The sequence below is a fragment of the Mustela nigripes genome, chromosome 4, assembly GCF_022355385.1.
Source record: "Mustela nigripes isolate SB6536 chromosome 4, MUSNIG.SB6536, whole genome shotgun sequence".
NCBI lineage: Eukaryota > Metazoa > Chordata > Mammalia > Carnivora > Mustelidae > Mustela > Mustela nigripes.
In genome coordinates, this window is record NC_081560.1 from 27,798,821 (window position 1) to 27,811,915 (window position 13,095).

Below are 13,095 nucleotides of genomic sequence, written 5' to 3' on the forward strand. Positions count from 1 at the left end.
ATCCACATTAAAGCCAGTGTCATTCACCTTTTGAAGCCAGTAACTGTCCAACAGCAAATCTGCAACATGAGAATTCAGCATTGACAGTTTTCTTTAAAGTGGAAACTAAAAGGTGATTTTTTTTTTTTTTAAAGACAAACTTTTCTGTGCCATCAGGGTGTTGTGGCAGGAAACAATACCAAATGATGGTCTGATCCTGTTGGTTCACATAAAAGCTGAAAACAGATGGGACAGTCGCAACTTGGATTATCTTCACCATTTTGTTAACATAATTTAATATGGAATCCAGGCAAACTTCTATAGGAAGGGTTCTTTGGAAGAAAATGATGTGTTAATTAAATTGCAATGTTTTCAGGATACATGCTTGATGTTGAAGCCTTAACACATTCCTGTCAGTGCAGAGCATAAACACTGGCCTTGTTTGTGAAATGTCTTATTTGTTCCTCGGTTTTCTTCTACTACAGAGGATATTTTGTCCTTTGTTGTTTGTTAGGGGATTTCTCTACAAAACAGAGAGTGTCTTTCTAACCATGACTGTTCTGGAATTTTAAGTAAATAATAGACCATTTAAACAGCTGCAAATTCGTTAATATGTATTGGAAATTCTTTTCAGCTTTTTTTTTTTTTAAAGATTTTATTTATTTGACAGAGCAAGAGCACAAGCAGGGGGAGCTGCAGGCAGAGGGAAAAGCAGGATCCCCACTGAACAGGGAGCCTGCTTGGGGACTTGAACCCAGGACCCTGGAATCATGACCTGAACCAAAGGCAGATGATTAACCAACTGAGCCACCCCAGGCACCCCTGAAAATTCTTTTAATAATCTTTAGAATTGTCTTTCCTGACCTCTTCATCGCTAAGGATTTTGGCAAATGACATCTTTTTCACTATCCTTTGCTTCGCTCGTCCCGTATGCAGTCTAATATTAACATGTAACTGATTTTGCCGTTTAGGCTTTAGCTTTTAATTGCATGACCTTGAGTTCTAGAGTCCAATTTGATACATACATCAACTAGCTCATAAAAATTTTCAAAGTTCGTAAAATCCTTCACTTTTTAATGTTTATTGTCGTTGTACTATGGAAAGGTACTATGGAAAGGAAAGAAAGATTCCTTCAAGAATCAGACTTTGGCTAACTAATAAAAGCAATAGTAGATAAATTTGTAAACAGTTGATCAAGTTTACATAAAGACAGTAATAGGAATAGTAGTAGTAATGATAACCTGTGCTACTTTCTAGATTTGTAGGAAAAACTGAAATACAAAAGCAAATTAAACAGAATGAAAACTAAATATCTTGCAGGTGTATGCTAAACCAAACTCTGGTTATACACTGAGGTTGGTAATCCTAATGATTGAATGATTTAGCTGGAAGTCGGCGGGGGGGCGGGGGGGGTGTGCATTTGGTTGGGAGTGCTCTGCATCAAGCCTTCCTTGCTAAAATTACCAGGACGTCACAAAGGCAGTTCATGGAAGGAGCCACATAAATAATGTTCAAATAGGACTCTGTTGAAATTTTTTGAATAGTAGTTTGAAAAGTTTATTTTTGGTGTCCTTGCAGCATTTAGTTGGGAAGCTCTGCTCTATAAACTTGTTAACCACACCCCCCTCCTGTGAGTGGGTAAGGGAGTATGTGTATATTCTGCACGTATTCATATGCATCTGTGTGTTAATATGTATACAGTTGTGCTCTAAGTCCTATTTTTTGGTAGTCATAACTGTTAACTAATGTGTATCTTTGCAGACCAAGATCACAGGAAGAAAAAAATTTCCTTAAATCGCAACTGTATTTCAAAGTATCATAGTTCATTCTACAAAATAATTGGGAAAAGATGATGTATTTTTCCTAAAAGATCACTAAACTCTTTGAAGGTAGGCTTATTTCTTTTTTACCCATCTTCATCACAGTATGTGGTATGCAACAGGTTCTTGAATATTTGTTGAATTGAGTTACTGAATATTTGAAGAAACATTAAATATGAAGTCTTCCTAAATAAAAGTTGAGGCAGTTATTGCTTTGAAGTTTCCTATTTGTGTGCATGTAGAAAATGGTAGGGCAATGTAGTTATTGAGAAGTGATATGTTGGATTTTAGGCTTAAACAATAATGTGAGAATGAATTTTTGTGCTTTGTATGTACGCAGCGTAAAATGTATCTCGTTGCCCTAGATAAGTTAGCTTTGACTTAATTATACAAGATTGTATTTTTTAAAATGTGCTTTTAAGCTGTATATTAATAAGAGACTAATGTCTAGGTACCAGTTAATTCCAGTGACAAGTAATTTTTTTTCCTGAGGACTGCTGCTAAGGGATCAACTACCAGAGCACCCACTGGGCACTTCGTTGCGATGACTCCCTTTGGGGAGTAGAAGTTGCAATTTCAGTATCACATTATGCTTCCCTATTCATCCCTCTTCCCCTGCTTTCCCACAGCCTTCTGTCTGCTCTCTCTCCCTTCTTCCTTCTCCTTCTCCTCTGCTGGCTCCTTTCCTAAGCAGGAGGGAAAATTATCTGTGCCCTATTCTTTAGGAAGAGACTGTTGGCTTAAGTGAACCAATGTTAAGCTGCCATGCATTTTAAAAAACTAATGGGTCTAAATACTGACCTGCTGCAGGAACTTTTAACAAGGTATGGGTTCTGGAAACGATACTATAACTCAAAGAATTTGCCATTTTAGTAGGCAAAGGTAGGGTATGTGAGTAATGTTTAGGAAGATGAGACAAATCACAGGACTGTCACATGGAAGCCTTTAGAGTTGTATGAAACATACCCAGTATTTTTTCATTTTAGCTGCTTGTTATAATTCCTTGCAATATACTAATGACTGTAATGCAAAATTATATCTTAAATTATTAATGCTTTAATTTCTCTATTGATGTTTATAATTCTGTCTTGGAGACAAATTTTGCTGTGATATCCAGGAACATTTCACAAATATATACTACTCAGGCCTTTAGAAAACTGTTTCAGAAGGCACGAGAATGTGCTATTCTTTGCTACAAAAGTAATTTGGATGGTATTGTAGTTTAGCAAAGTCAATAGATATTTTATAGGATAAGTAGGGTTTGTTCATAGAATTTTTTGTGAGAAACTAAACAGAAACTAACACTGGAATGTCTTCCAATATGGAAAAAAATTTTAAATGTACTTTAGCACAAAATATTTAAGTTTTCTATTCTATATATTCACATCCTAGATTATCTTTCAGTTTTTAGCATCTTGAATCCCTCTTGAGTTATCTTGAGTTTTCTTGGACATCTGTTTTGTGAATCTACATTTTCTCCTGTAAAATGGAACTGATAATAGTCCTAAACATTAACGAAGAGTAAATAAGGACTCTTCTAGTTGACTTGGCTCTAGCTCTTTAGGTGGGCAGTAAATGGAGCAAAGCCAAAGGCAGTCCTAAGAGACGGTTTTAGGACCAAAATGCAAATGCTATGGCCTGAATTACATGGCACTTCACTGTTCAGCAGCCTTTATTTTCATGCCTTTGCTGGAGCGTAGGTTTTCTCTTGAGAAAAATGTATTATGTGGCAATATATAGGACGTGTGGTCACTAACGAGTGGTACTATGCAGTGACCCTTCTCCATCCCTGGGGCTTTTGTTGTATTTGGAAGTTCTGTGTGGCCAAAGTCTTTCCATGTCTATTTGAATTACTTTCATTTCTTACAATGTGTCTGGCATTCTATTTTGTATGTTACCTTGTAGGTTTGGTGTATAAAGTCACCACCTCCTATAAGATTTAGGCATGTGAGGACCTAACTTTCCTGGGCATGCTTCTAACTTTCTACCACACTCTGTGTGCTGAGACTTCTGCCTCAGGAGCGTAGGAGGCTGAACCTCCTGGGTTCTGTATGTTAAACTCCCCATGCCCTGCAAATATCCTGTATCATTTCTAATGAGAAGTTTCCTTTATAGGTAAGCATTTTGTGTTATGTGCACTCCAAGCAGTTAAGATTTCAGATCTAAGGAGCTCCTGTATCTTAAAGTATGACTCATCATTACAGAAGACAAATCTCGTTTCTTTGTCATGAGTCAAAAATCTCAAAGTTGTTAGTTCTGTGGATCAGGCTTCTGTTTTTCCATTTTATGCTAGCTTCAACTCTACAATTTGGATTTTTGACTAATTAGCATTTTCTGTAAACCAAAATCAATTCACTGATGCCTCTCTCTACGTGGTTTAGCTGGGTTGCTATCTTAACCTGTGGATACCAGACCCAGCAATTCTCTAACGGAGCTGCACAATAAACCCTGCAGACTTTCACTGACCAACTTTCTAGGTTACTGTATTCAGAACTCTGGCATAGTAGGTCTTTAGTATCTGCATTTCTGGAAAAGTTTCAAAAACTGCGATGAGCCAGGTTTGAGAACTCACTGTTCTTTTCATTCTTTTAAGAGCCATCGCACTTACCTTAGTTGTATCTCCTCTATTTATCCAGTCTGCGTCTTACATAGCATATCGAGTTGTGTCAAGAAAAAAACTTTTTTGAGCTTCCTTTTCAGAGAGCACTAAAAAGATAAAGGGGTTGGAAGTGACTGTAACTGTGACACATTGTCAGGTCCTAAGAGGCAGAGAAACACAAGGCAATGCAGAGAACAAAAAGTGAAGATGTTACAGAGCCTCAGAGAGTCAGAAGGTAGGCTACAAATACAAGTGTAGGATACCCTAGGATACCTAAATTACATTAGAATTTTAGGTAAACAGTAGATAATCTTTAACGTAAGTATATCCTAAGTATTTCATGGGATGTGTTTACACGAAAAACTACCCCCAATGCGTGGTTAGCATAAATATTTTATCATTGTCTATTGCTTATCTGAAAGTCACATTTATTGGGACAGCCTATATTTGGCAGCCTTACCCGGAAGCCCACTGGTGTAAAAGGAGGCCATGGTATCTTGCTTAGACTCAAAAGTGTAGCAAAAAGTAGCCATTTGACTAAATTATCTCTAGAAGAAGGCTGTGTTTTAAAATATTTTATTGTTTTCAGTTACTTGAAAGCTAGCTTTGTAGTTGACAGAATAAACTATTTGCTTTTCTTAGTCAGGAAATGTTTATATAGTCTGGTTTGACCTCACTTTCTGTACAAGTGTACTACACATTTGCCTTTACTTACCAGCAGTGTTCTGTATAGGAATTGAGCATTGCTTTTAGAATCTAAAAAACTAAAGCAAATATTTATGTCATTGGGTTATGGACATTGGGGGAGGGTATGGGCTGTGGTGAATGCTGTGAAATGTGTAAGCCTGACGATTCACAGACCTATACCCCGGGGGCAAATAATACATTATATGTCAATACAAATAATTTTAAAAATATTTATGTCATTCTAGTGTAGGTATTCACTTCTTTTAATGTTAATCTTGAAGGGCTTTTATCTGTTTAATCTTCACAGATCCTTGAATTTGCTGATACAGATGTTATGCCATGACATTGTGGAAGTATCAGCAGTTTTGCTGGATTAAATTTTGTTAGGTTAAAGAAGGAAATATTTCCCTTTAAAGGGATGATGTGATCTTTGCAGTAATAAACCTGAGTTAATTCATTTGAATTAACTTCATTTGAATTAATTCATTGAATTAACAAAAAGATTTGTTTAGGTACAGGCTTGAATTTGTTAGGGAAATATTGTTAGGCATTGGGAAACATTAGTCTTTATCTCTTTGATGCAATTTTCCAATCTAAGCCTCCTTATTGGAAAGGTCAGGACAGAAGAGCACTGCTAGTTTGCCTGCATAATTGTCCTTCTCCTTAACCAGACCCTTGTATTTATTCAGATACCAGACCACCATTGCTCAGGAGTAGCTGGATTTCTCTTGAATTCCGATAGTGACTCTTGGTTTTGTCAGTCGTCACACTCTATTTTCTTGATCTTGACTTCTAGATTTCTTTAGGAATGGACCCACAAATCCTTTCTGGATAATTACACGTAGGGAGAAATCCCACATGTAGGGGTGTGCTGATTCTGGGGAAGTTTTCTCATTCTACCCACTTTCCTGAGTAAAAATATTTCAATCTTGGGTTTTTGTGATGGGAGGATGTTTTGATAGAGTTTATATGGGTTTCTTCAGAGGCAGGGAAACTGAGGACAAACCAGCATGAGAAGGATAACTCCTTGATAACTTCACTGAGTAACTGAATTAACTGATTTGGAACATTCTTTTCTTGAGATATGCCAGTCAACCCCTTTATTGTTTATTAGGCCCTTTTGAGTTGGACCTTCTATTACTTTCAGTCCAGTGCACTGGAACCAAATTAAAGAAGTAAGGTAGATGCAGTCTCCCTAGAATCTGCCACTGTGTGTGTCAGAGAGATGGGGTGACAAAGACGGCAAGCTGAAATGTCCTTTCCACTTTTCACAGATAGCCGTTTCTCATCCATGATGTATCTGCATTGGAAGGAAACCAAAAACTGAAAACCTTTCTGAAGAAAGCAAATGGAGATCCTCTTTTCTTGCAAAAGCAATCCCAGAGCCCTTACCAGCTACTGGAAAAGGCCATTGTGTGGCTTGGAGCTGGTCAGCGTGTTTAAGCTTTTAGACAAGTACACAGTTGTCTGTTGCCGAGTCTGTCCAAATTCTTTGTGACGAATATAAAATCACTGTTTCTTCAGCATACGGAACTTTGCCATGAAATACCAGATGGTGCCGAGGCACAGAGTTCTTCCTGCTGGAGAACAATATCGTCTGCAAAACAGAACTACTCACACTGCGGTTCAGCAAAGAAATCCTTTGCTGTTTCTTAGGCCCCCCTGAGTCTGGTCATGAACTTCCCTAGACAACGCACAGTCTATCTTGGAATTTTAAGACTGTTCCTTCCCAACTCCTCACTCCGTTTTGTTACTACTAGTGGTGGTTAGGACAGGATGCGTGCCCAGAAAAGCAGTAGTGCATGGTGATGTCCTCTTCCACTCTGGATTTTCTTCCACTGTAGATGAATTCGTATCAGCAAATACTAAGTGTGGGTGAGGTTATAAATGACTGGCATCCCTGTGTAAGGAACACGTACATTAGTAAGGAGAAAGTCCTGTTACGCAAATGATAGGGTACATCTGGGATGTACGAGTGACACACGGGATGGGATGACTTCATTTGAGGGGGCAGGAGGAAGGAACTTTCCTGGAGGTTTTATTTGGGTTACTTTCTAAAGGAAGGAAGGAAATCTAGAGAGAGGTTACTAACACACATTGAACAAGCACGATGGGGTAAGGATTTGGAGTGAAGGAGAAGAGCTTTTACTTACCTAGTCAGGCTGATCAAATCATGTGAAAGCTTTATAAGGCTCTAATGGTCTGGCATCTTGAGCTGGGTGTGGAGAATGATTTGCTCAAGAAGAAACCCCAAAGGTAGCCAGTGGCTAAGTGTGCTAGACGAGGTACCTGGGTCTTAGCTTCATATTTGACATAAGGAACCTACCTTGTGGGGGCTTAGAATAATCCTTGTAAAGAGGTCAGAGGTTACCACCACTAGTAGTAACAAAACGGTGGTCAGAGGTAGCACACTTCCGTATGCTGAAGAAACAGTGATTTTATATTCGTCACAAAGAATTTGGACAGACTCGGCAACAGACAACTGTGTACTTGTCTAAAAGCTTAAACACACTGACCAGCTCCAAGCCACACAATGGCCTTTTCCAGTAGCTGGTAAGGGCTCTGGGATTGCTTTTGCAAGAAAAGAGGATCTCCATTTGGTCAGTGGTCAATTAGTATTACCTGTTACTAAGTATTGAATTACACATTTATTAAGGGTAGTCAGGGGAAAGTCCTATTGTTTCAGAAGGGCAATCCTGTTAGCTACTTTGACATGGTCTACCAGGTTTGTAGGAAGCTGGGACTAGAACCTTTGGCTTCTGACTGACTGCTTCTGACTTTGCAAGTGGTGAGGTAGCAGAATGTGTGCTGACTGCTTCCTATTTCTGTCCTTTTTTTTTTTTTTACATCATTCATCTCCAAGATGACTTTTTTGGGAAACCTTAATGATTTTTGTCAGATCTTAATGGAGGAGAGGGTGAATCTTGATGGCAGTGAGAACATCTCAGAATGCCTCATAAGGTTTGTACACCCATAGTCCTCTGTGACATGCTTGACGGCAGCATATTGCTAAGACTGTCACATATGACCATCGGAGTATTCGTTGGGGTTCCCTAGAGGAAGAAGAACCAATAGGATACAGACACAGACCTATGAGATTGATTATAGGAGTTGATTCACATGGTTAGGGAGGCTGAGAAGTCCCACAGTCCTCCTGCAAGCTGGAGAACCTGGAAAGCTGGTATAATTCAGTCCAAAGGCCCAAGAACCAGGAGCTCTGATATCCAAGGGCAGGAAAAGATGAATGTCACAGCTCAAGGAGAGTGAGAATTCACCTTTTAACAGCTTTTTTCTGTTGGGGCCCTCAATGAATTAGATGATTCCTGCCCATATTGGGACAGTGGATCTCTTTTTTCAGTCTACTGAACAAAGTGCTAATCGCTTCTAGGAATGCCTCCACAGACGTACTGAGAAACGGTCTTTTACCAGCTCTAGTAAGTGGACAGATGCAAACCAAGGGTGATAATTTTTATTTGTTTTTGATGAGCTTATTAGTTGGGACCATTAAAAGCATTCACAGGTCCATCTCCATCCGAGTAGTGGGTGAGGTGGATGCTGGAATGAATAAGGTGGGTTTAATGCAGGTTGTTGGAGGATAATGGCAAGATTTGCCAGTTTGCTCTCAACTTGTCTTCGCTTTCAGAACATGAAACAGTCTTACTGGATAATGGCTCCGCACTAGACCAGATTGTCTTTTGTAAGATGAAACCGAATGAAGACTGTCAAATAAGATCATGCCAGTGGCATAGACAGCAGGTAGTGATAGGGTAAAAATCATGACCTTGGGTTGAAGATGGCTAGGGTAGGATCTGGGTCCTATGACCTAACTGGTTTTGTATCTTAACCTCTAAGCCTGTTTTCTCCTCCATAACGTGAGACTAAGAATACCCACTTCACTCTCTGGCAATGGAAAACATTTGATAAATACTTAGGTATTGCCTTTCAGTTCTTGCTCAGTTTCTCCTCAGTCATCCCTACCACAGGACTTGGCTACAAGCTGTAGACTGTGGGTCTTACTGCTGTGAGTGAGGCCACACCTGTTGGGTGGGATGTAGCGTGGCTCTGTTCATCTGCCTTCAGTGGCTGTTTGATCACCACACGCATTGCTCGATGCCACTGCCAGCCAATTGAAATAAAATGTGAGCCATGTAAGTAATATGACATTTTCTAGGGGCCCTTTATAAAACTGAAGAAAGTCATTTTAATAACTTACCCTATATATACAAAATGTTTTTCAATATATAGCCAATACATAAGTATTAGTGAGATGCTGCATATTACTGTACTGAGTATTTGAAATTTGGTATGTTAGACTTTGAGCACATGTCACCTTGGACTAGCCACGTTTCAAGGGCTTGGTGATCAGGCATGGTTGTGCACTGGACAGAATAGCTCTGGGCAGTCTCTCATTAATTGTCCATCTGCATCCATCTTAAGATTGGTTTTTGTCTTTGACTTCTGCAATTTTGGAAATCATTTTTTTTGTTTCACAGTGTATTACTAAAATAGCAGTTAAAGCATTTAATGCGTTAAGCACTTTCCCCCCATTATCTTACTGACAACAGCCTTATTAAATTGTATGTTATTACTATCATCACTGTTTAGATAAGAAATGGAGACATGGAGGTTAAGTGACCCGAAGACCCTACAAATTGTTGGGGGGATCCTGGAAACTGACAAAGGTGGTCTGACACCAGAGGCAGTATTCTTCATTACTGCCCCATTTGTCACTTCTAATCTTGTTAATGAACCGGTGAACACCTCTGATAGCTGTTTGCTGATACATTGTGGTGGACTGAGGTAGTCTTGAGGTTTTATAATTGCATGCTAGACCAACTTTTTCGTGGGGGTCGGTGAGTATGAGCGGAAGTCGTGGCTGTACTACTGAGGAATAGTTTCATAGCAACTGGCCTTTGTCCTTTGTTCACTTTTTCATCCTTTAAAAAACTGAGCATATTTTATGAGCTAGAAATCGTGTTCTTACCCTGATGCAGATTTTATTCTAGGGGGGATATGTAAAAAGCAAAATATACAAGCCATCTATGACACATCAGATGGTGGCAAAACCCCTCTTACTGGGGTGTGGCTGGGGCAGTGACCATGAGGGAACCAGCATAGTATGGTGAGTAGAAAGAATATAGGCTTTGGATCAGGATTCTGGTTTAGAATCTTTCCCTGGCTCTTACCAGATGTGAAGTGAAGTAAGGTGCCTAACTTCTTGGAGCTTAATTCCTTCATTTATAAAATGAGGATCAACAATCTGTAGCAGACCAAGGAAGATTTAATGGACGTGGGTGGAATGTGTTTAGTACAATGTAGCAAGGAAATTGATAGAATTAATGGATTGAACATTCCTAGTTGCAGTATTCACCAGCAGGTTTCCTCTCCCACCCACCAATCACATAATGGCATGTAATCTTGCTGAGGCTTGAATTGGACTAGGAGGCCATTGAAAAGATGGATAGAAGTAGCTCACTTAGTGGCTGAGTAAGCCTAGCCTGGAGCCCAATTGTTCATGATGTTGGCATTTTGTTCTGTACTCATCACAGTATATATTTTCATTATAAAATGTTTAAGGAGTACTTGGAAATTTGGGACTTTTTCATCCCCACTTTCAGTACTGTAGGACAATAGAATTCTGTCTGCCAGAATAATTTTTACTCTGCCTCAGGCACTTAAACCGTGGTGTTCACTGTTCATTGGGGCAAGTTTACTGGATCAGGAGTTTTTCATATAAAGTAACTTATGGAATGAATGCCTTATCTCAGAATTAAGGTAGCCTTACCAGCAAGGGATGGTAGTAACCAATGGCATTTTTATCTTGGTTGGGTACCTCATTGGGATTTGTATGCATTAGGATTTGGTTCGGTCAGTAATAGGCTCCAATTAAGAGTGATGTTTGCATAAGTTTATTTCTTCTTTTATTAAAGGAAATGGTGGGGGGTGTAGTGGTCTAGGGTTACAATGGCTGCTCCGCATTGGAAAGGACATCAGGCTCTATCTTACCCCATCTTTATGGGGCAACCTGAGTGGTCCACCAAACTCCTCAAATTCCAGCTAGTAGAAGAGGAGAGAGTTAAAAGTGTTGGATTTCAGCTACCTTTTAGGGTTTCCTGCAAGTCACACTGCTTTTGTCTCCTAGGCCCTAACTTGGAAATACCAAGTAAGACTATTACTTGTAGTCTTAGATAAGTGTATCCCAGTTACCTGGTTACAGAAAAGTGCAAGAAAAGTTACCTGGGTAGGTAACTACTAAGAGCAACACCTCCCACAGGATTTATAATGTAGGAGACATGGTCACAACTCCTTTGTTGTTCTGTTCTGAAGGGCAGTTGGAGAAGTTTGTTGGTTTGGAAACATGGAAGGTACTGATTATTTTGCCCCGATGGTTTTGTATAGATCTTTTTGATGGAGTGTTAAGGAGGGAAGATGAAAATAACACCTGTACTTGAATCTTTCCCTATTAATATCTTTTACTCTATCTCATGAGCAGGCATCAAAGCTATGCTTGTAGATTTCAGAGACCATCCGTGCCCTGGAGTAAGGCCTTTTAATTCCTTGAAAACCATTTGTCAGTATCTTTGAGGTATACGCACACACCATCACCCACCCTCCAACCCTGAAGGTCCCATACATTCTAGTCCCCTGCCACTCTGCTGGGGCTGCTGTGATCAGCTTTACTTCCTGGGGTGTCACACAGCCCCCACCACAAGTGTGAAGACTTGGGATGAGGGAGCATGGGTCAGGGCAGGCTTCGCACAGCAGTGCTTGCTGGGTTCCTGAGTTCCCGACTATCCTAAGTGGCTGGTGTCCTGCTAGTCACGATACTGACATAAGTCTTTAGTTGATTGTGACTTAGAATGAAAAGGCTAGAATCTAACTTGAACACACAAACACCTAAGAAACCTAAAACATCTCTGAACTTTGAAAATTAAGTGTTTTTCCTGTGGCAGTTATTATTCATAACTGATCCCTGCCAGCCAAGATTCACCAAATTTTAGCTTTCACTGTCAGTATTCAAAGTGTTTGTTTATAAGTCTAATCTCTTGGCTGTATTTAGATATTTGCAAGGATATTTATGTTCAAGTTTCTGCATTTTAGTTGCATATAAAAAGCTCTCTAAAAATTCCCATTGGATAATTTCCACACTAAAATTTTCTCTGTATTTGGGGCACCTGGGTGGCTCAGTGGGTTAAGCCTCGCCTTCCGCCCAGGTCATGATCTCGGGGTTCTGGAAGAGAGAGCCCTGCGTTGGACTCTCTGCTCAGCGGAGAGCCTGCTTCCCTTCCTCTCTCTCTGCCTACTTGTAATCTCTGTCTCTCAAATAAATAAATAAAATCTTAAAAAAAAAATCAGTCTAAAATTTTCTCTGTATTTGAAAAATGTTATGCATTCATCGGTAAACATACTAGGGTAGAGACAGTATATGGGGAAAACAAAAATACAGGATAAATCATGATCAAGTTAACTGCCCCAAAGAATGTTAATTGCGTCCAACTGGATGAATCCATGCAATTAGAGGTTTCCTGTTTCTTAATCTGAACTGAAAGTTTCTTCCAATGACCTGGACAAAGACCTGTGGATAATATGTTAAGTCAGTGGACATAAAGCTAGGAGAGTTCTGGGTCATTAGGTGAAGGAACTCGAATTCTACCAAAATATTAATCAACTGGAACAATAGACCAACTCCAGCAAGATGAAATGTGGCTTAATGAAACATATAAGAATGTTTTAGAAATTTTTGTTGATAAGGACGATGGGAGTCAGTTGATGTGACTGCCAAGAAGAGTTCATTTGTTTTTGGTGTGAATTAATAGTTCTTGGAATGTGGGAAGTGGCCCTCCCACTTGTCTGTGTTGGCCACCCTATCTTCAGAGACTCAGGACGGGTCTACCCAGCACATTTGACGAGGGATATCCCTATTGTAATGGGTTTCATTTGTATGTTACAGCTTTCAGTGTGCTTTTTTGTACTTAGATATAACTAAGTTTTACTTAACAGTTGAATGCC

General features: G+C 39.5%; 1 protein-coding gene across 10 annotated transcripts in view; it reads left to right on the forward strand.

The window, feature by feature from the left end:
• The window catches only part of CADPS2 (calcium dependent secretion activator 2), a 528,014-nt gene that overhangs the window by 109,817 nt on the left and 405,102 nt on the right, over positions 1 to 13,095 (forward strand). The window contains exon 1 of one of the 10 annotated variants that reach the window (XM_059396498.1): positions 1,786 to 1,868. The exons of the other annotated variants lie outside the window; for them this stretch is intronic. The gene's annotated coding sequence lies outside the window, so the exon portion shown is untranslated. Of the gene's footprint in view, positions 1 to 1,785; positions 1,869 to 13,095 lie in introns of those variants that run through there. 10 annotated transcript variants of the gene reach the window in all.